The sequence below is a fragment of the Dasypus novemcinctus genome, chromosome Y (genome assembly GCF_030445035.2).
Source record: "Dasypus novemcinctus isolate mDasNov1 chromosome Y, mDasNov1.1.hap2, whole genome shotgun sequence".
Lineage (NCBI taxonomy): Eukaryota > Metazoa > Chordata > Mammalia > Cingulata > Dasypodidae > Dasypus > Dasypus novemcinctus.
In genome coordinates, this window is record NC_092216.1 from 16124609 (window position 1) to 16147301 (window position 22693).

The window sequence follows — 22693 nt, forward strand, 5'->3', positions numbered from 1 at the left end:
GCAACACATAATAATTTGCAATAAAATCCATAAATAATTGCAGTAAGTGAGAAAAAGAAATACATATGTAGTAGTATAAGGTCAGATTTTACTTCTAAATGGATTACAAAGGCAAAGAAAAGCAAAAATTTGCTTCGATTCCAACTTTTGGCAATTATTAGTAATGCTGCAGTGAGCATCAGTATGCAGATACCTGTTTGTCTTTCCTCTTAGTTCTTCTAGACATATACCTAGTAATGGTAATGCTGGATCACATGGCAAGTCTATATTCAAATTCCCTAGGAACAGCCAAATAATCTGCCGCAGTGGCTGAACTCCCAATTAAATCTTTGCAAAATTATTAATTTTTTGAATATTATGCAGATACACCATGTTTTAAAATGTATCTGAAAATTAATAACAACAAGCTTCAACTTTAATTAAGAAAGAGAAACAAAACACCTTTTTGACACTTGAAACAGACACTGGTGAGACAAGATGGAGAGAGGGTTGTATGAGAGGAATGAAAATAAAAAACAACAACAAAAAAAACCTAGACAGACACTTTTGTGGTCTCATTGAGGAAAATGCTTTTCGAAGTTAGAAAAGTTGGTTTTAAATTGCACATAAGATAGGTAATTATTGATGGACCTTAGATAAAATGTATTTTGATTTTCCAGGCCTTTTATACTATACTCTGTGAAGAGAAATAGTGTTCACTTAAGTCAGCAAGAATTTATTAATAACCACAATTTTCTATTTACTTATCAAGATCTCATTTCTAGTTTCTAACAATTTTAGGTGCTGGAGGATGTGAGAAGTAAAATAATTTAAAAAATAATACTTTTTTGATCAAACTATTCACCTTAAGGCTTTAAGGATTCTCTTGGGAAGTCCCCTGTTGTTTTCTGCTATGGTGTTTCCACTCAGTTCTTTAGTCTTTTATTATGAAAGTGCAGAATCAATTAGTCTTTGTTAACTTCTACTGTGATTTGCCAAGGATAGTGGCTGCCCCCTTAAATTAAGGCCCCTCTCTGGACCTGCAAAAAAAAATAAATTAAATTAAAAAGTCTGAATGATGACCCTGCATTTTCTGTCTTTAACTAGAGGTTCTTAAACTTTAAAGCACGTAAAAATCAATTTGAAATCCTATTTAAAATACAAATTGCAGGGCTTTATCTCAAGAAATTCTGATTCGTAATTCTGGTCTGATACCCAGGAATCAATCAATCTCTCTCTTTGTAAATAAGCCACTATACTTTTCAGATGGATTGAGGGCAATACATTTTTGGGGGAGAAAAAAACCTTAAAATATCTCTTATGCTTTTGTACTCTCTTTGGCAGTCTCATTCTCTTTGGCTAATTCTTGTTCTCCTGCAGTGATAATGGATTGTATGTTATTAACTTTTGACAGAAAGGCATTCTATTCAGAATCTGAACTAAAACACAGTACCCTATGAGGAGAACTATGGCTATGAAAACAACTTATTTGCTACACATATAAGAACCACAAAGCAGCAGCAGCAAATGGACCATATAATTTCATGTTTCTTGCCCAATATTGTCTGTTATAATTATATATATCAATGTCCTATCTTTAAAGATGTACTCTTCAAATAAATTGAGAATATCTTAGGGAAAGACAGACTAAATGACATCTTAAGCCATAATGACCCTTAATATTATAAAAGTTTAACAGCAGAACCAGATTAGAGAGCTCATGATTTATGAAGTTATTTCCTAGAGTTTGAACAAGAAATCTCAACAATCCCTTTCCCTCAAAAAAGTATACAAGAAAAGGGGTTGGGGAGAAATAAAATAAATCTTTAAAAAAAGGCAATATCGAATATATTCAAATTGGTATTTTAATAGAAATTAAAATAACAGTATATTGAAAAGTCTGTTAATGCTATTTTGAGTGTGGTAATATTTAAATATTTTGCATGATAGTTTTGTCAGGGCCAAAGTTTTCTTTTCAGAAGTAGTGTCATGCACAACTATTTAAGCACTCAAAATAAAGTTAAGAAAAGCTATCCCTTAGTCAATCTTTTACTTCATTGGGGAATAATATTCAAACATTTCATACTTTACAGTGCACTCAACATAGATTTAGAGATGAGAATTACAATGCTATTGAGTAATAATAAGTACAATTCTGAATTAACATTAGTTTTCTTCACTTATGGTCATTGTGATCATTATAATTGGAATAAACAGTGGCATTGAAAGTTGTATCTTTAAACTTTCCATGATCACCATTTCAACAAAATCTTCAAATAAATCTTATTATGTTTATATTAGCCATATCTTAATGGTGGACATGAGAGGCCAACTAAAATAAGTGGTGAAAGTGCCCATGTGTCCAAGTTACTTATCCACATAAAAATGTTTGTGAAACCACCTCTCCTGGGTTGTTCTCTCTCTCAGCATGCTAAGAGTTATCCCCTTCCTTGACAAAGTTGCTTAGGGCCAGTATTTCATTTATTTTCTTAAATGTGTAGATATTTTTATTTGTCACTTGCATAGTAGCTACAGAAGCCACCCACACACACATGTGATTTCATCTGAATTGTCCATTCTGTTATCAGAATACCTTTCTTTTCTTGTCTACATTCACCACGATTGGATTGAGACTTTGTCCTCTTCCCCCTCTCTGATTAATTTCCACTGACAATCTCTCTGTGTGCATGTGTGTGTGCACACTCGCTTATGTATGTGTTTTGTCCTTTATACTTCAACATGTCAATCCTTTCATTGTAGTCTGGTCTGTTTTGTTCTTCCTATTTTCTAAATTCACTGAAAGAATTCTGTTAGATAAAAAATCCAAAGAGATCAGGCTTCTTCAAAAAGTGTGGGATTTTATAAAATAGAGAAGTCAATTTAGATTGACCTCTGTAAACTGTAAATCTCTCCTTATGTAGCTCATAAATTAGTATTGAACATGCATTAGCCTTGCCCTATAATAAGATAGTATTCTTATTAGAGTATTGAAGAGAAAAGCTTATTTGAGTATTCATTAATTTACTTTTTATTCATTTAAAAACTAATATTTTTAAAGCTTTCCATGTGCCAGACCCAATTGAATTAAAACAGAATATGGACTATGAGGCCTCTTCTGAGAGATGTAAAGGAGAAAACTTTTAAAAGACGTCTCCTAAAATATGTCTCCCTGTGCCTGAGCTCTCTGAAGAGCCTAAAATATAAATAGAAAGTAGAATATTTATGGAGGAAGGATGAAGGGAGGGGAAAAAGAAGAGGACAATAGCTCTGTAAATGCTGTATATGGTTTTATAAAGGTAATCACAGCTTGTCAAAATATGGAATCAGGTGGCAAATTTAACACTACTGTGGACCTTTCATTTAGTTAGTTTTTAACTGAATTGGATTGCATCATAATTCATTTTAAAAGGCAAAAGAAATAAGAGGAAATAGGTATATTATCCTCCTTATCCTGACTTTTTTCCTCCATCCTTACATGATTTTTTTTAGCCAAATAGCATATATGTATTTTAACCTTGGGGAAGATCCATTTTAATGGAAAAATCTTCATCCTGGCCTACTCAGTAAAAATTGGGTTTGACTTTACTACATTTCATATTTTATAGACGCAGGAACCAAAGAGCAATTAAGTCAAGAGGCTTACAGTTACAGCCAGCAGTATGACAGAACCCAGGTACTCTTCTCAGGATTTATAACTTGAAATTATAAAAAGGGAATATGTATCATAAATGTTAATAATACATTAAACATGTTAATTGGCCATGGATGAAGTACATATTATATTGTAGAACCATAAAGGCAAATTTATAACTGCACATGGTGCATTGATAAGTTTTCATTGTTTCTCCTAACCAGCCAGTTTCAGAACTGGATCGGCAGGAGCACTGCAAAACAAAATTTCAGTTGCACGGCTTCCTCCCGCCAGAAAAATCTAGTAAGGGCAGAATTTGGTTTTCTGTTTGTTTGGTAATTTTTTTGTTTGTTTTTTCAACTTCATTGAAATTCTACTGGTTTTTATTACTCTCATTTCTCTATGCCAAAGAACATTTTAAATTAAGGTTATATGTATGTAAGGTCATTAATAATCTGCAGATTAATTGCTACCACATGATTGTAAGATGGCTACTTGGGAAAGGTTATAAATTATGTTTAAGCTCTAAATGTTGGGTCATTCAAACTGAATAATTAAAAAGTTGGGGTCAATTAGCTGATAAAATAGAGAGAAATTGAAGGAAGGAAGTTAAATAAATAGACTAGCAATGGCATTTAAAGAATGCTAGGTTAGCCAACTCAATTGACCTTAGAAGTATATATATATTAGACAAGGTACTACTACTTTGGTGTTTTATTCTAAATTTTTTATAGTATTATAACTTATGGTTTGCTACCATCTTAAATTCAAATATCAATGATAGATAAATATGTAGCTTCAGATTTTCTATACCATGTGTATATAAAGGGAGATGACATAATTCCCTTTTAAATAATGAGAATCTCTTCAGGCACAAAAAAGCTAAGTTGTGTGTTTTTAAATAAAACTTCTTTAAATGTTATCTTCTGTTTCTACCAGGTACAAAATGTTATATGTGAAAAATTTTTATAAAGAATCTGCTTTAACATTTCCAATACTAATTTCCATATGGTTCACCATATCCCAAGATCAGATTTACTTGAATACCAATAATACGCACATCTAAAATTAGCTACCTGCAAGCTTTGATCAGAAGAGTTGGGCTTTAAAACTCCCAGACCATACAGACATAGGAGTAATACAAAGAATTTCAAAGATGATTGTAATATCTTATTCACATCTGGATATATTTTTATATCTTATTTCAGTATAGCTTGTAGTTAAAGATGAAAGAATAGATTATGCACAAAAATAAAGCAAAAAATAGAGCAGAAATATTTTACCTAAGGCTGAAATACTATAACTAAAAAGTTTAAAAGAGATAGTGGTAAGGATGGGTATTAGTAAGTCCAAGTCAATAAGTCATTTAAATGTAGAATTCTTATTTATACACTTATTCAAACATGCATTGGCTAGAGAAAGTGGTAGAGAGAAAGAACCAATGTAAAACATGGTAGACCTATTTTTATTTTTTGTATGATTGTCTCAAAAGGCTATTATAACCATCTTTATTGAGATACATTTTAAACACCATAAAATTCACCCCTTTAAAGCACACAGATCAGTGGTTTTTGTGTTTCCATAGGATTGTTTAAAACATCACAACATTCTGAGACTCCCAAAAGAATCCCTATATCCACTGACAGTTGTTCACCATTCTTGCTCCCTACTCTGCTACATTTAGTGAATTAAGTTTTTTTCCCTTTATTTCACAACATTTTTACTTACTTACAATTATAGGCAATAACTTACTCTATTTTAATCCTTAAAATCTAACTTAGTTTGTCATATTTCTGCATAAGAAGCCAATTAGAAAAATAATTTCCTAATTATGAAACCCATGTAATACTTTCAAGTTTCCTAAAGTTTTGCCCCTTTATGTGTGTGAGTTTGGTTCGGTAGGAGCTCTGTTTCACAGCATACACTTTCCTGACTAGTTTCTGGTGAATACTGGTCTTTGGAGTTATTTGTAAGAGATTTGAGAATAGAAGAGAAGCAATGAACATTACTCTATGAAATTGTAGTTAAGTACTTGTAAGGACAGACAGAAAAAGAACATCTCCACCCCAAGTCTAGCCTGTCTGATTGCTGACCATCATAACCAAAATTAGTTCCAATTAGATGATTGACTTTGATGATATGAACTTCTCCTGTAGATTTCTCTAGACGCTTCATGCTCTTTTGTGTGGCTGGCCATGCTGGTTGGTGACTTCTTTAGTTCTCCAGCTTTACTTTCAGACTTTCATTCTCCCATCTCCTACAATTTTGCATGGTAATTCCTACATTTAAAAATCCCTTGTAACATAATCCGTAGAATGATCAGCTTTCCGGATTGAAGCCTAATTGATACTGGTAACTGTCAATACATTGGTGAAATAATTTTCATCTTTGGTTTGTGAACACTAGACTACATTGGTTTTCTTTTTACATCTCTAGCTGCATTTACTCCCATTAATTATCTATATTTCTACTCTTTAAACCCTATGAGTATTAATGAATTTTTGACTCATTGTTCCCTTTATATTTTCTTGCTCAAAGAACTCATCCATTCACCTAGCTTCAAGTTTAGATTTTCTTTTGTTATTTGTAAATCCAAATAAATTCTACATTTCCAATTACCTTTCAGATATTTCCAATTGGATATGCTAACATTCAAATACAAGACATGAAAAATGATGCAAATTAGTTATTTTTCTCTGTCACTACAAAAAACTCTATTTCCCCCCTTAACTATGTCAATTGTATCCATCTTTGATTTCATACATTTTGTGTCCGTGCCCATGATTCATCTTCAGCACTGAGATTACTATAATAAATGTGTAGTTTCCTTGAATCTATTTCTTCCCTTTTCTAGAATACCCTATATAACTTCATCAAAATATTTTAAAGATAAACACAATGATATTTCATATTCTTGTTCAGAAATTTTATTATCTGTTTTATTTAACATATTTGGCAATTTGAGATTATTTATGAAAGCTAAAAAAGGTAAGGATTATGTTTGTAAACTGATCTGTTCCTCTGGACATGATACCCTTTGACTGTATTATATTCAGCTGAGATTTCTCAGATTAAGTTATGTTAAGATTAGGGCTTTGATTGAACCATTTCAGTAGGGTGTAACTCAGAATAAGTCCCCACACCCTTGGTTGGCTGATATAAATGGGCACTCATTCAAGAAGACACAGAAGAAGATACCAAAGAGGAGAAAGTTTTGTCATGTTTGATCCTGAGTTCCTGGAAAGAGTTGAACAATTCACTGGATAATTTGCAGCAGAAGAGAACAGAGAAGCTGAGCAGCTGATAAGGCATGGAAAGAAAGAGCCCTATGCCAGAATGATATAGAAAGTCCTGAGAGACAAGCCTTGTGCCAGTCTACAGCTGAAATCAGAGGAAGCTGGGCATACATATCCTTAAGACGAAGAAGGAGGGAGAGACAAGGCAGAAATTGCCTGCCATAGTGCTTCAACATGTGGCAGCTGACATCAGTGAGACAGCAGCCTTGAGTTGGACTCTTTATGGCCTTGTAACTGTAAGCTTTTACCCCCCAAAAAATCATTTTATAAATACCAAGAGATTTCTGGTACTTTGAATTAGCACCCCTTTGGCTGACTAATACAGTATTTGGTACCAGAAATGGGGCCGTGCTTTTGCAATTGCCAAAAATGCCAGCAGTTTTGTAAATGGACAAGGGGTAGTTTTTGGAGGATTTGTGAGGTGTTTGATAGGAAAGGTCTAGATTGCTTTGAAGAGACTGTTGGTAGGGATATTGACACTAGAGAAACTTTTGGTGAGGACTTAGAAGTAAATGATGAAACACTATTGGAAAGTGGAAGAAAGGTGATCTGTGTTTTAAAGTTGCAGAGAACTTAGGAAGATTGACTCCTGATATTATATGGAAGACAGAATTTGAAAATTATAAGCTTGGACATTTAGCAAGGAGATTTCCAAACTAAATGTGGAAAATGCAACTTGTAGCTTATAGCAAAGTGCTAGATGAAAGAGATAAGCTAAGAACTGAATTTTTGGGCCCAGAATAATGAGAAACAGATTCTGAAAATTCTAAGCCTCTAGAAATCAAGCCTCTAGACAATAGTGCTCCATTTGAGGAATTAACTCAACTTTGGACTTGTAAGTAAGAATTGAAAATGCAGTTATCTAGGAAAGACTTGTGGAAAGTCTTACTATCTGGTGGCTTGGACTCCTGCTTCCTGTATGCTAAACCAACAAGTTTTCTGAAACATCTGTATGAACAAAACCACAGTCTGGCTGGACTAAACAGGACATGAAAGGGAGAGATGGAAGGAAAAATGGCTTTAAGAGGAAAACCTTTGAAGTTGAGGTCTTAAACTAAGATACGTCCTTGAGCTGAGAGGAACCCCATCCATATGTACAGAGAGGTTGAGTGTGCCCTGGAATTTGAAGAGGGTGGGTGTTTCTTCCCACTGTTCAGAGAGAGTTTTGCCACCCCTGGCTACAGAGAGGGTAGAGCACTTTCCTCAATAGTTGAGGAGAGTGTGGTAGACATCCCAGTGCCTCTGAGAGGGGACATGCCCATGTTCCTCACAGATTGGGAAGAGTCAGGTTGACACCTCATTGTTTTGAGAGGGATGGACCTGTTTGCCATAGATTAGGGAAGGCCAGGTCACCAACTGGGAGAATGTTGCTGCAAACCTAATCATACTAAAGGGGTTGATACTCTATCCCAGATATTGGGGAAAGTATGACAGTCACCCCAATGGACTCAGAAAGTGAGGTCTGGAGCTCAGTCACCACTCAGATGTTTAATGAGGGTGGAACCGAGGAAATAGCCATTGGGCAAGCCTGTGGAAAAGCTGAGACTTGGAGGAGAAGAAACCATCATCTTAAGAATGACTCTCAGACTTTGAAATCTAGTGGAGTATGCCCTGCATGTTTTCAGAGCAGTTGGAGATTAGTGATGCATTGTTTCCCTCCTAAATTCTCATTGTGATAATGCAAATATTTATCCTATATCTGTCCCTTTTTATCTTGGAAGCAGGTAAATTGTTTTCTAAATTTCACAGGTCTACACCCAGAAGAGATTTTGCCCCAAGACAAACTGTATTTCTATGAACTGATTGGGAAGTGATTTTGTACTTAGCATGGCTAACTGAAAGAAAATAATGTTTTTTGGAACACTGTAATATCTTTTTTTGGAGTCAGAGGATGGAGTAGAAAATTTTGAGATTATTGATGAACCTCAAAAGGAGATGTAGGTTATGTTTGTAAACTGGTCGGTTCCTCTGGGCATGATCCCTTTTGATTGTATTATATTCAGTTGAGATGTCTTTGATTAAAAAATGTTGAGAATAGGGCTCTGATTCATCATGTCAGTGGGGTGTAACTCAGGCTAAGTTCCTTGGTGGGCTGTTTTAAAATGTCATTCACTCAAGAAGAGTGTAAAGAAGATATGGAAGAGGATAGGGCCTTGTCATGTTTGATCCTGGGGCCCTGGAGACATCAGAGCCATTCACTTAATAGTCTGCAGCTGAAGAGAATATTGTAGTTGAGCAGCTGATAATACCTGGAAAGAAATGAGTCCTATGCCAGACTGATATAGGAAGCCCTGAGAGATTAGCTCTATGGCAATCTACAGCTGAGATTGGAAGAAGCTTGGCCCACAGAGCCTTAGGTGGAAGAAGGAAAGAGAGACTGGGCAGAGATTACCTGCTATGTTGCTTCAACACATAACAGCTGACTTTGGTGAGAAAGCAGCCTTGAGTTGGCTTTTTAGGACCTTGTAACTGTAAGCTTTTACCCACAGTAAATACCCTTTATAAAGGCTGTGTTAGTCAAAGAGGTGCTGATGAAAACTACCAGAAATAGGTTGGTTTTTATAAAAGGTATTTATCTGGAGTAGAAGCTTTCAGTTACCAGGCCATAAAGCCTAAGTTACTTCCCTTACCAAAGTCTGTTGCCACATGTTGGAGCAAGATGGCTGCTGACCTCTGGCAGGGTTCAGACTTCCTGGGTTCCTCTCTTCCTGGGGTTCATTTCTCTCGAGGGTCAGCTCCGTTGTTTTCTCCACAAGGTCACCTAAAGACTATGAGGCTTTTTAGGCTTTACCTCTCTCCACAAAGCCAGTTCTAGACTATCAGGTGACCAACTCTGTCTCTTTTTCTGGGGCTCAATTATCTTCAGACTAAACTGCTCTGCTCCTCTGTGTGCTTACTTCCTGGGCTTCTGCTGAAAATTCCAGCATCAAAACTTCAACATCAAAATTCCAACTAACTCCTCTGCTCTGTCATGTAGTTTTATCTGTGAGTCAACCTACAGATGTGGCCCAATCAAAGCCCTAGTCATAATTTAACCATTCCCAGACACAGGTCAGTTTACAAACATAATCCAAAATCTATTTTTAGAATTCATGAACCATATCGTACTGCTACAAAAGTCAACAGATTTCTGGTACTTTGCATCAGCACCCCTTTGACTGACTAATATATTTACTGCTCCTCATATTTACATAACAGTACTCCCCAGAACTGATCTTTTACATAGAGTTTTAGATTCCCTTCTTGAAAATGATATTCATTCTTACCTTCAAATATTTACCCATGCAGGTTCAGCTACCAAAATTTCTTTTTCTCTATTGTTGTTACATTCTTTCCTCATTCAGTATCAGCTTTTATACTATAGCTTTAACATGTATCATGGCTCTATTTTCCTTTTATGTTTGATAGAAGCTTGACCTTCATATATCTTGGTGTTTAAAACTTTGATTTGACTTTTCCTGGATTATATGAAGCACTTTCCTTATAAGGTACAGTTATTTTTAGAACTGTTCTTGGATTTATTTTTGAATAATTTCTTTTCCATTTTGTCGAGTCTCCACCTGAAAGATATTTATTATACAAACTCAGAGAATTGTCCCTTCTCGCTTCCTTATACCTTTTTTCAGTCCCCTGACTCCTATAAAATTGTTTTCTTCTTCCTTTGCTTCCACTAGCCTTGCTTGTCTCTTACAGGTATTATTTGAAGTTTTCTGTTTCATTTCTTATTTGCTTAAAAAATTTTAATAATTTTAAAATTTTAGTATTTTTAATATTTTAAAAATTTTGGCTATTAGTTTTATTTCTTAAGCATGGAATCTCTTTTCATTTCATTCCTTAACCTATTACTTTTCTTTTTTTTTTTGTAAAAGGAAGAAGTTGATTTTATTTTAAAGAGCAGAACCAATTATATTCTTTCCACAAGAAACCCACTTTAAATTGATAAACACAGGCTATGATGTAAAGATCTATAAATAGAAATTTGGAATGACTGTGTTAACATTAGAAAAATTATATTTTGGAACAAAGAAAATTACAAGGGATAAGGAGCAACATTTCAATATAATAAAGAATTCAATTCATCAAGACTAAATATTGTTTAATTCAAACTACATGAAAAAAAGTTGCTACTACTGAATGGAAAGAGAAAAATCAACACTTTTATTTGGATATTTCAAAACCCACCTTAAAAAATCATAGAAAGTAAGCAGAAAGACATTAAAAATATAGAGAAGACTTGACCCACACAATCACCAGCATAACTAAAGATATTTATAAAACACTCTATTAAAGAACTGCAGAATAAAATGTCTTTGCATGTACGTATGAAACATTCCACAAGATAGAGTATATTCCAAGTCATAAAGCAAGTTTCAAAAATTATAAGTGATTGAAATCATGTAAAATATGTTATTTTAACCAACAGAATTAAACAAGAAAACTATGTAGACCTACATCAGATTGGCAGGAAACGCAGATCATAGACAGTGGTTTGATTTCATTCTTTTCTTTTTTAAATTTTTTAATTTAATTCATTTAAAAAATATTACATTAAAAAACATGAGGTCCCATTCAACCCCACCGCCCCCACCCCCCACTCCCCCCACAGCAACACTCTCTCCCGTCATCATGACACATCCATTGCACCTGGTAAGTACATCTCTGGGTATCGCTGCACCCAATAGTCAATGGTCAACATCATAGCCCACACTCTCCCACGTTCCATCCAGTGGGCCCTGGGGGGATCTACAGTGTCCCGTAGTTGTCCATGAAGCAGCACCCAGGACAACTCCAAGTCCCGAAAACGCCTCCCCATCTCATCTCTTCCTCCCATTCCCCGCACCCAGCAGCCACCATGGCCACCCTTCCCACACCAATGCCACATTTTCTCTGTGGACATTGGATTGGTTGTGTCCATTGCACATCTCTGTCAAGTGGGGGCTTAGATTCCACACGGATACTGGATGCAATCCTCCTGCTTTCAGTTGTAGGCACTCTAGGCTCCATGGTGTGGTGGTTGACCTTCTTCAACTCCATGTTAGCTGAGTGGGGTAAGTCCAATAAATCATTTATGTTCTCCTTGTGTTCTTTTGTAACTTGAAAGAGCTCCTGAAAATTATTTTCTCTTAGTTTATATTTTCTTTAAGTTCTCTCTTTATGTTTCCTTCCTTCATTCTTTATTGTTTATTTCAATGTTTTCTTTCTTATCCATGTACTTCATTTTAATATTTATCATACTTTAGGCTTCCATTCTTTTTATATCTGGAAATCTTGGTTCTATTTTCATATTTGATGTGATATGTTAAAGATGGTACAATTGTTCCTTTACCCTCATATTTTAGAGTATCTTTCTTTTCCCTTTGAGATTTTTTTGTAGGGAGCTCTGTAATTTGTTTTCATAGTTATAACATGTGGGCTATTAATTTCTCCTATCTTGCTTATGCTTAGGCAGCCCAGTTTAATTTCCTTTATACTCTGTTATAAAGTAGGCCAATGTTTTTACTAGCTACCATATTCATGAATGGCTTATTTTTCAGTTTATGAGAACTTTTCTTTGTTTAGCTGCTGCTAGTGAATAATATGTCTGTATTTTAATTCATAAATATCAGATGAATACAATTTAGTATTCTGAGTTTTTCCATCCTTTTAAATAGTAATATGCATACATGATATTAATCGTTGGTTGTATCTTGAAACATTTTTCAAATATGTGCATATATACTTTTTAATTAGCCCATTTGTTGATGTCACTTATATACAATTTCCTTAAGAGATGTAGCTGTAATGCAGATCAAAGATATATGATATACTTTAGATTCTTTTGCAACATTTAATTGAGTTTGGAGGTTTTATTGGTCAGAATTGTCCATATTTTGCTTTGTTAGTAAACACCAAATTTTGGTATTAGAATCATAGTATATTTCTTTAAAATGCTATTCCACATCAATTTGGACTATCCAGTACCACTGTCTTCCATTTAAAGTCACAGCATTCTAGAATGCATTAGCCTTGTGGAATCTCCATATCAACAGATGCTACCATGATAACTGCAAAAGGGACAGATAGAAGGCTATAATTTATTACATTTGGAAGCTCTATGATAATATTTATTTCTAAGATGTGGAAAGATTTTCCCCCACCAGAAGGAGAGAAGGGTGTAATATACTGGTATACAGTGCTGATTACCATGTACATAATAAAACTAACTTTTATAATATGTTTAAATGACTTTTTTGTTATAAGCAGTGTGGTAAAGAAACTGCAATGGAATTGTGGCACTTTCAAATATGCAGCTCTTCTCCAAAGAAGTGGAAGAGGATCGTTAGGACTTTCTCATACACTTCCTTTTTAAACAGGTAAGTTTAATATTGACCTTATTTTTCTACCCTTAAAAATATAAAAGTCTCCTAAAATAAAAACTGATGAGCAAAACCTATGTTATTAAAAGACTGATTTTGTTTTTTTAATTATTTTCTCATAATACCATTATTTAGTACAATGAAGACCAATGAATGCTAAAGACGGAATCTTTTCCAGTTTTGAAAATTTTACCTTCTTTTAATTAATAAATCACAGAGGAAAACATGAGACATGATGTCAAATGTGCTTAAGTGCTTTGAGGATAAAGTTGAGGTAAAAAAATCTATAGTTTGTCTATTAATTATAAATGGAGAAATCTGATAAAATGTGCCAAAACTATGAGTATATTCAAATCAAAAGACAATAGAATATTAACTATTCAAAAGTAACACATTTTGTATTAAAAAATCCTAAGTGGACATATATGTGCATTCTTTGGTTTACATGACATGGCTCTTAAACATCAACTGATTACTTAAGTACCATACTAAGAGAGAGGATAGAATTAGAAATATAAGAGGAAGGAGGAGGAAGTAGAGGGAGGCAAATATTATCTGTTTTCAGGGAATAAGGAATGTCATCCTGTTTTTGAACACTATATCATTTTTGGTTTTCTTTGTTTCGTAAAATATCATGTACCATTAGCTGCATCTTTGCTCCAGTTTTACTGCCTATCATACTCACAATTGATGATGCCAGTCTTTTTACCCCTGGTGTGAATTAACCTATACTGCTGACTTCCTCACAGACTGTGGAAAATTTATAGCAAAACAAGATTCACTTTATGCTTACAGCCATCTCAGCAAGGCTGGTAAAATTATAGTGACATAAACCCTAGCAACTGCTATATGTGACAGAAAATAGTAAATACTTAAAGTACAAGTATCACATATTGTGTGTGGGACTGTGGTTTAGGAAACAGCTCCCGATCGCTATTCTTTTTTTTAATTTATTTTTATTTTTATTTTTATTGATTTTGTAAAAATATTACATTAAAAAAATATGAGGTCCCATTCAACCCCACCACCCCCACCACACCCCTCCCCCCCCCCCCAGCAACACTCACTCCCATCATCATGACACATCCATTGCATTTGGTTAGTACATCTCTGGGTATCTCTGCACCTCATAGTCATTGGTCCACATCATGGACCACACCCTCCCCCATTCCATCCAGTGGGCCCTGGGAGGATTTACAATGTCCGGTGATTGCCCCTGAAGCACCATCCAGGGCAACTCCAAGTCCCAAAGGCGCCTCCACATCTCATCTCTTCCTGCCATTCCCCATATCCATCAGCCACCATGTCCACTTTTCCCACTCCAATGCCACCTTTTCTCTGTGGTCCTTGGATTGGTTGTGTCCGTTGCACCTCTATGTCAAGAGGAGGCTCAGATTCCACATGGTTACTGGATGCAATCCTCCTGCTTTCAGTTGTAGGCACTCTAGGCTCCATGGTGTGGTGGTTGTCCTTCTCCAACTCCATCTTAGCTGATGAGGTGAGTCCAATAAATCAGATTGTAGGAGCTGGAGTCTGTTGAGGCTCAGGGCCTGGCTATCATATTGTCAGTAAAAAGATTCAATCCCCTAAATATATCTTAAACCCCAATAATAACTACAATTCCAGTAAAGTAGCATGATAGTCTTATGAAAAGAGATCCTCTCTGGGTCCAGTTTCATCATGCAGAAACACCAGCTCCAAAGAAGGGCCATCTGACATGGCAGTGAACCCTATCTGCCATGACCATAGAACCTGTGGGTCCCTTTAGCCCTCAAAGGAACCAATACCTGGGGATTGTATCTACTTTTTCTGTCTCTTAGACTCTGCTCAGTTGTGCATAAGGGCAATCCTTCTGACAGCCTGCAGACTCTTTTTTTTTTTAGAGACTCATAGCCATATAAACTCATTTCTCCTTTCTATTTCCCCCTTACATTAAATCAAACAGCATTTTAAAGTCATATTATTCTATGTAGACAGGGATATTCTACTGATCCGCATCGAACCTTCAATTCAAGGTCATTTTCCAGTTGCATTATCAGTTGTTAGTTGATAGTGATCCCTCGGTGCCAGGGAGGCTCATCCCCGGGTTTCATGTCCCACGCTGGGGGGAAGGCATTGCTTTTAAATGCTGAGTTAGGCTTCGAGACTGGCCACATTTGAGTAACATGAAGGCTGTCAGGAGGAAATTCCCAGGCACAGTGCTGCTCTAGGCCTTGTTCTTATTTCAGGCATATAGGCTCACAAGCATAGTCATTAGTATCAGGGGCTCACTATTGGACCCTCATTCCTTCTCGGTCCTTGCCGCTGCACTTGGGGGACTGCCGCTGCTCCCCTAGGGACCACGGCACAGCACCCCCGGCCAGGGACCCAGTACCCCCCCAGCTGTAGTTTTTAATTGTTGCCACTATGAGTATATCCAAACATTACTGTGCACCCTGGACATATGCCCTTTATAGCTCCCTGTCAGCCATATATCCCCTGTTGATAGTATCCTATACCAGTATTCCTCCGCTGCCATTGTTGGACCACTCTGGGATCCAGAACTTCCTGAATATTGAAGCCCCAATATAATGTCAGGATCTCTTACTAGAAAAATGGGATATAGCGATGGGTTTAAAGGTTAGATATAGAATACGTGTTGACTTGGAAAAATTCTACATCCTATCTTTTTCTTTTCCTTTTTTTTCCCCCTAATTATTGAACTTCTCTTCACAAGAGCCCTAGACCACAGCAATTCATGTATGCAATATACAGCACTCCCACACATCCACCACAAAACCTTTTCCCTTCCACAGCGATGCTCTTACCACCTATTCACAACATATTTACTTAAAGTGATGTACAGAGTCTGAGACAATAGCTTTCAAACCAGGTGACATCTGTGCTTACATTGTGGTGCATACTTTAGGACACGCAGTTTTCTAACATTTTTAGTTATCCTGTGTTTTACATTATGGTTTACATTATCATTCTGTCGTCCCCTATATTTTATGATGTAATATTATATATTTTATATCCATCCTTGTGTACTCTCACGAAACTCCTCTCTTATCCCACATTTACCTTGGTTTCACACATTTAACATCCATTTTCCCATCCCCTTGGTGCCCACAGTGACAGCCAACCTCCATTTCCTGAGGAGCCACGTCCAGAGATACTTGCAACAGTGTTCAGGTCCTAACTTGCTCAGCTGCCCCAATGCCCTGGGAGCCACCCTTTCTCTCGAGAGATGCAGTTCCCTCTATTTGATGGCATTAGTCCTCCCCAGGATGTGGGTCCACCCCCACTCTCACTACTTGGGTCTCTACACAATGGTATCACCCACTCTGGCAAAATGAGCATTCAGACATTCCCCAGGAGCCCGTCCCGCATCGGACCATCCCTTCCGAGCATCCTAAACAGGTAACCCTCTTAATTATATTTTGATACGATTTTCTCAGCATTTTACTCTTAACCAACACCTGACACTCTTCTGTGTTCGTATGCTACCCCTCCCTCCCCCCACTTTTTGGGCAATATTACCCATCCGCCCAACCCCAGCCCCCCTCAAACCCACAAAGCCCCACCCAAAGGCAACCCCTTGCCCCCATTTTATCTCTTCTTTGTGTTTATACTTACTGCTAGTTCATCATAAATTCCACCCCTGCAGACGTCAGCTCACATCCTTCCTCCACCCCCCAATTTCCTGTAAGCCTATTGTTCAGTCTCTAGCTCTCTGAGGCAGCTTGTTTATTTGATATCATTGAGGTCATGTAGTATTTGTCCTTCAATGCCTGGGTTGCTTCACTCAACATAAGGTTCTCAAGATTCATCCATGTTATCACGTGTGTTTGTAGTGTATTTGTTCTTACAGCCGCGTAGTATTCCATTGTGTGTATATACCACATTTTATTGATCCACTCATCTGTTGATGGGCATTTCGGTTGATTCCAACTTTTGGCGATAGTGAACAATGCTGCTATGAACATTGGTGTACATATATCAGTTTGTGTCCTTGTTTTAAGTTCTGCTGGGTATATACCCAGCAATGATATTGCTGGATCATATGGCAAATCTATGGTTAGCTTTTTGAGAAACCGCCAAACTGTCCTCCAGAATGGTTGGATCCTTCTGCATTCCGACCAGCAATGGATGAGTGTTCCCCTTTCTTCACATCCTCTCCAGCATTTGTATTCTTCAGTTTTTTTTTGTAGCTGCCAATCTTATGGGAGTAAGATGGTATCTCATTGTAGTTTTGATTTGCATTTCCCTGATAGCTAGAGATTTGGAGCATTTTTTCATGTGCTTTTTAGCCATTTGTATTTCTTCTTTGGAGAAGTGTCTGTTTAAGTCTTTTTCCCATTTTTTAAATGGGTTGTTTATCTTTTAATTTCCAAGATATAGGAGTTCTTTATATATGCAAGTTATAAGTTTCTTATCAGATATATGGGTGTCAAATATTTTCTCCCACTGTGTGGGCTCCCTTTTTACTTTCTTAACAAACTCCTTTGAAGTGCAGAAGGCTTTAATTTTGAGGAAGTCCCATTTATCTATTAGTTCTTTTGCTGCTAGTGCTTTTGGTGTGATATTCATGAAGCCATTTCCTATTACAAGGTCCTGTAGATATTTCCCTACACTGCTTTCCAAGGTTTTTATGGTCTTGGCTCTTATATTTAGATCTTTGATCCATCTTGAGTTGATCTTTGTATAAGGTGTGAGATGGTAATCCTCTTTCATTCTTCTACATATGGCTATCCTGTTCTCCAGGCACCATTTATTGAATAGGCCACTCTCTCCCAGTTGAGAGGGTTTGGTGGCTTTATCGAATATTATATGGCTATATATGTGAGGTTCTATATCAGAGCTTTCAATTTGATTCCATTGGTCTGTGTGTCTCTCCTTATGCCAATACCATACTGTTTTCACTACTGTAGCTTTGTAGTATGTTTTGAAGTCAGGTAGTGTGATTCCTCCAATTTTGTTTTTCTTTTTCAGTATGTCTTTGGCTATTCGGGGTCTCTTTCCTTTCCAAATAAATTTCATAGTTAGTTTTTCTAGTTCCTTAAAGAAGGCTGTGTTGATTTTTATTGGGATTGCATTGAATGTGTAGATCAGTTTTGGTAGGATAGACATCTAGATAATATTCAGTCTTCCTATCCAGGAAGAAGGAATATTCTTCCATTTATTTAGGTCTTCTTTGATTTCCTTGATCAATCTTGTATAGTTCTCGGTGTATAAGTTTTTTACCTCTTTAGTTAAATTTATTCCTAAGTATTTGATTTTTTTATTTTCAATTGTGAATGGTATTTGTTTCTTGATTTCCCCCGATCTTGCTCATTATCGGTGTACAGAAATGCTACTGATTTTTGCGCATTGATCTTATAACCTGCAACTTTACTAAACTCATTTATGAGTTCTAGAAGCTTTGTTGTAGATCTCTCAGGGTTTTCTATGTATAGGATCATGTCATCTGCAAATAATGAAATTTTGACTTCTTCTTTTCCCATTTGAATGCCTTTTATATCTGGTTCTTGCCTCAGTGCTCAGGCAAGTACTTCTAAGACAATGTTAAATAGGAGCGGAGACAATGAGCATCCTTGTCTTGTTCCTGAGTTTAGAGGGAAGTATTTTAGGATTTCTCCATTGTAAACAATGTTGGCTGTAGGTTTTTCGTATATACTCTTTATCATGTTCAAAAAATTTCCTTGTATTCCAATCTTTTGGAGTGTTTTTATCAAGAAAGGGTGCTGTATTTTGTCAAATGCTTTTTCTGCATCAATAGATATAATCATGTGATTTTTTTCCTTCAATCTGTTTATATGGTGTATTACGTTGATTGATTTTCTTATGTTGAACCATCCTTGCATACCTGGAATAAATCCCACTTGGTCGTGGTGTATAATTCATTTAATGTGTTGTTGAATACGGTTAGCAAGTATTTTGTTAAATTTTTGCATCTAGGTTCATTAGAGAAATTGGTCTGTAATTTTCCTTTTTTGTGGTGTCTTTGTTTGGCTTTGGTACTAGGGTAATGTTAGCGTCATAGAAGGAGTTCAGCAATGTTCCTTCTGTTTCGATTTTTTGGAATAGTTTCAGCAGGATTGGTGTTAGTTTTTTTCCGGAATGTTTTGTAGAATTCTCCTGTGAAGCTGTCTGGCCGTGGTCTCTTCTTAGTTGGGGGATTTTTAATGACTGATTCTATCTCTCTGCTTGTGTTTGGTTTGTTAAGATCATCAATTTCTTCTTTCGTCAATATGGGTTGGTTATGTGTTTCTAGGAATTTGTCCATTCCTCTAAATTGTCATTTTTGTTGGAATATAGTTTTTCAAAGTATCCTCTTATGATAGTCTTTATTTCTGTGGGGTCAGTGGTGATATCGCCTTTCTCATTTCTTATTTTGTGTATTTGCATCTTCTCTTTTTTTTCTTTGTTAGTCTCGCTAAAGGTTTGTCAATTTGGTTGATCTTCTCAAAAAACCAGCTCTTGGTCTTGTTTATCTTTTCAAGTGCTTTCTTATTTTCTATTTCATTTAGTTCTGCTCTTATCTTTGTTATTTCCTTCCTTTTTCTTCCTGTTGGGTCTCTTTGTTGTTGTTTTTCTAATTCCTTCAAATGTGCAGTTAATTCTTCAATTTTTCCTCTTTCTTCTTTTTTGATATATGAATTTATGGCTAAAAATTTCCCTCTCAGTATTGCTTTTGCTGTATCCCATAAGTTTTGGTATGTTGTGTTATCATTATCATTTGTTTCAAGGTAGTTTTCTGAGATTTCCTCTTTGACCCACTGTTTTTCTAAGAGTGTGCTGTTTAATTTCCAAATCTTGGTGTGAAACCTGGGCCTCTGTCCCTTGCAAATTTCCAGCTTGACTCCACTGTGGTCAAAGATATTGTTTTGTATGATTTCAATCTTTCTGAATTCATTCAGTCTTTCTTTGTGGCCTAGCATATGGTTTATCTTGGAGAATGATCCATGTGCGCTTGAGAAGAATGTATAACCTGCTTTGTTTGGGTGTAATGATCTATATATGTGTATTTGTTCCAGCTCCTCTAATATACTGTTCCAATGTTTTGTTTCTTTAGTGATTCTCTTTTAAGATGTTCTGTCCAAGGTAGATAGTGGTGTATTAAAATCCCCCACTATGATTTTAGATGCATCTATTGTTTCACTTAGTTTTTCCAGCGTTTGTCTCACGTACTTAGAGGCACCCTTTTTAGGAGCATAAATATTTATGATTGTTCGATCTTCTTGACAGATTTTCTCTTTCACTAAAATGTAGTATCCTTCTTTGTCTCTCACAGTTGTTTCACATTTAAAGTCTATTTTGTCTGATATTAATATAGCTACTCCTGCCTTTTTTTTTGGTTATTGTTTGCTTGTATGATTGTTTTCCAGCTATTCACTTTCAATCTCCATGCGTCTCTGGGTCTAAGATGTGTCTCTTGTAGACAGCATACAGATGGGTCATATTTCCTTATCCAATGTCCCAGTCTGAATCTTTTGATAGGTGAGTTTAATCCGTTGACATTCAGTGTTATTACTTTCAAGGAATTATTTGTGTTAGCCATATTTTTATTGGATTTGTGTTTGTCATATTTTGTTTGTATTTTTCCCCCTTCTAGTTTGTCTTTTTTGTTGCTCTTATACTCTCCTCCAACTCTGCCTGTCCTGTTTTTTCCTTTCTTCCTGCAGAATTCCCTTTAGAACTTCTTGAAGGGGAGGTTTCTTGTTGGTATACTCTTTCAGTTTCTGTTTATCTGCGAATATTTTGAACTCTGCATCATGTTTGAATGTTAGTTTAGCTGGATAGAGTATTCTTGGTTGGAAATTTTTTTTCTTTTAGTACCTTGACTATATCATACCACTGCCTCCTTGCCTCCATGGTTTCAGATGAGAAATCAGCACTTAATCTTATAGAGCTTCCCTTGTATGTGATGGTTTTCTTTTCTCTTGCTGCTTTTAGGATTTTCTCTTTGTCTTGAGCATTGGATAATTTGACGAGTATATGTCTTGGGGTGGCCTGTTGGGGTTTATGACCAGTGGAGTGTGCTGTGCTTCCTGGATATGTACGTCAGTCTCTTTCAGTAGATTTGGGAAGTTTTCAGCCATTATTTCCTGCAACACTCCTTCTGACACCTTTCCCTTCTCTTCTCCTTCTGGAATACCTATAATACGTATATTTGAGCGTTTTGCATTGTCATTCATGTCCCTAAGTCCTAGCTGGATTTTTTCTATCTTTTTATCGACCCCTTCTACTATCTGTTTGATTTCTGATGTACTGTCTTCCACATCACTAATTCTCTGCTCTGCCTCTTCTAGTCTGTTGATATTTGCTACAAGTGTATTTTTGATTTCTTGAACTGTGGTGTTCATTCCCATCATGTCTGTTATGTTTTTGCATATATCTGCAATTTCCCCTCCAAGTGTTGTCTTCATGTTGTTAACCTCTTTCATTACTTCATCAAATTTGTTGGTGATAAATGTTCTGAGATCTTTCATTGTTTGTGCGAAGTTCTGCTCCCCTTCCTGATTTTTAGTTTGTTGATTGAATTCAGCCATGTTTTCCTGATTACTGATTTGGTTTGTTGATTTTTTTTGCTTTCTGGTCATCCTTTTATCTTGACGGGTTTAATCAGTTCCTTAGCTTCTTTGTCTAGTCTTGGAGATTAATTAGCTGTTATTTTTGTGTAAGTGTTATATCTTCTTTTTGCCACTTTGTTCTTCTTATTCTAATTTCTTGTTGCTCGTTAAGTTCACTTTAAAGGAAAGTATTAGTGCTGGGGAAAGACAATTGTGTAAGGAAGGAAAAAGTGGAGAGTAGTATTGGTGATATATGTTAACAAAGCAAGAATATGAGATCTGGGAGGATGGAGGTTAGATTCATGTAGATTGTGCAGAGTTATAGCTGTAGGTAGAGTACCTATTATGAGGTAGATGACTGAATATGGGAGGAATATGGTATGAACTACAAAGCTATTGTTTTCGTGAGAGAGGGAAAAAGAAAAGAAAGGTAATAGTTTCAAGAGTGGATACCAGACAGAAAACAAAACAAAGGTATTAGAAATTAAGAGTTAGACACTTTGTGGATCACAGAACGGGAGGTGGGGGTGGAATATAGGAGAGACAGTAGATGATAGCGGATATCAAGATGCAGGGGAAGGGGGATAGTGTAGGTAGCCTAAATCAGTTCACACAGAAATGAGGCAGTGGAGGATGGGAAAACCCAGCAAATGTGAGGTGTTCCCTGTAGCACCTATTGTATACTTGAATTAAAATAAAATAAGTGGAAAATGAGGGACAGGAGGGAGAGAGAAAACTGAAAAAGAAAAACTAATAATAATAAAGAAAAAAAGAAAGATGAGAAGAAAGGAAGAAAGAAAAAGAGGGTGGGCAAATGGTGGGGAACAGGTAGGGGGAAGAGAGATACAGGTATACACGAGCCACAATTGCTACACT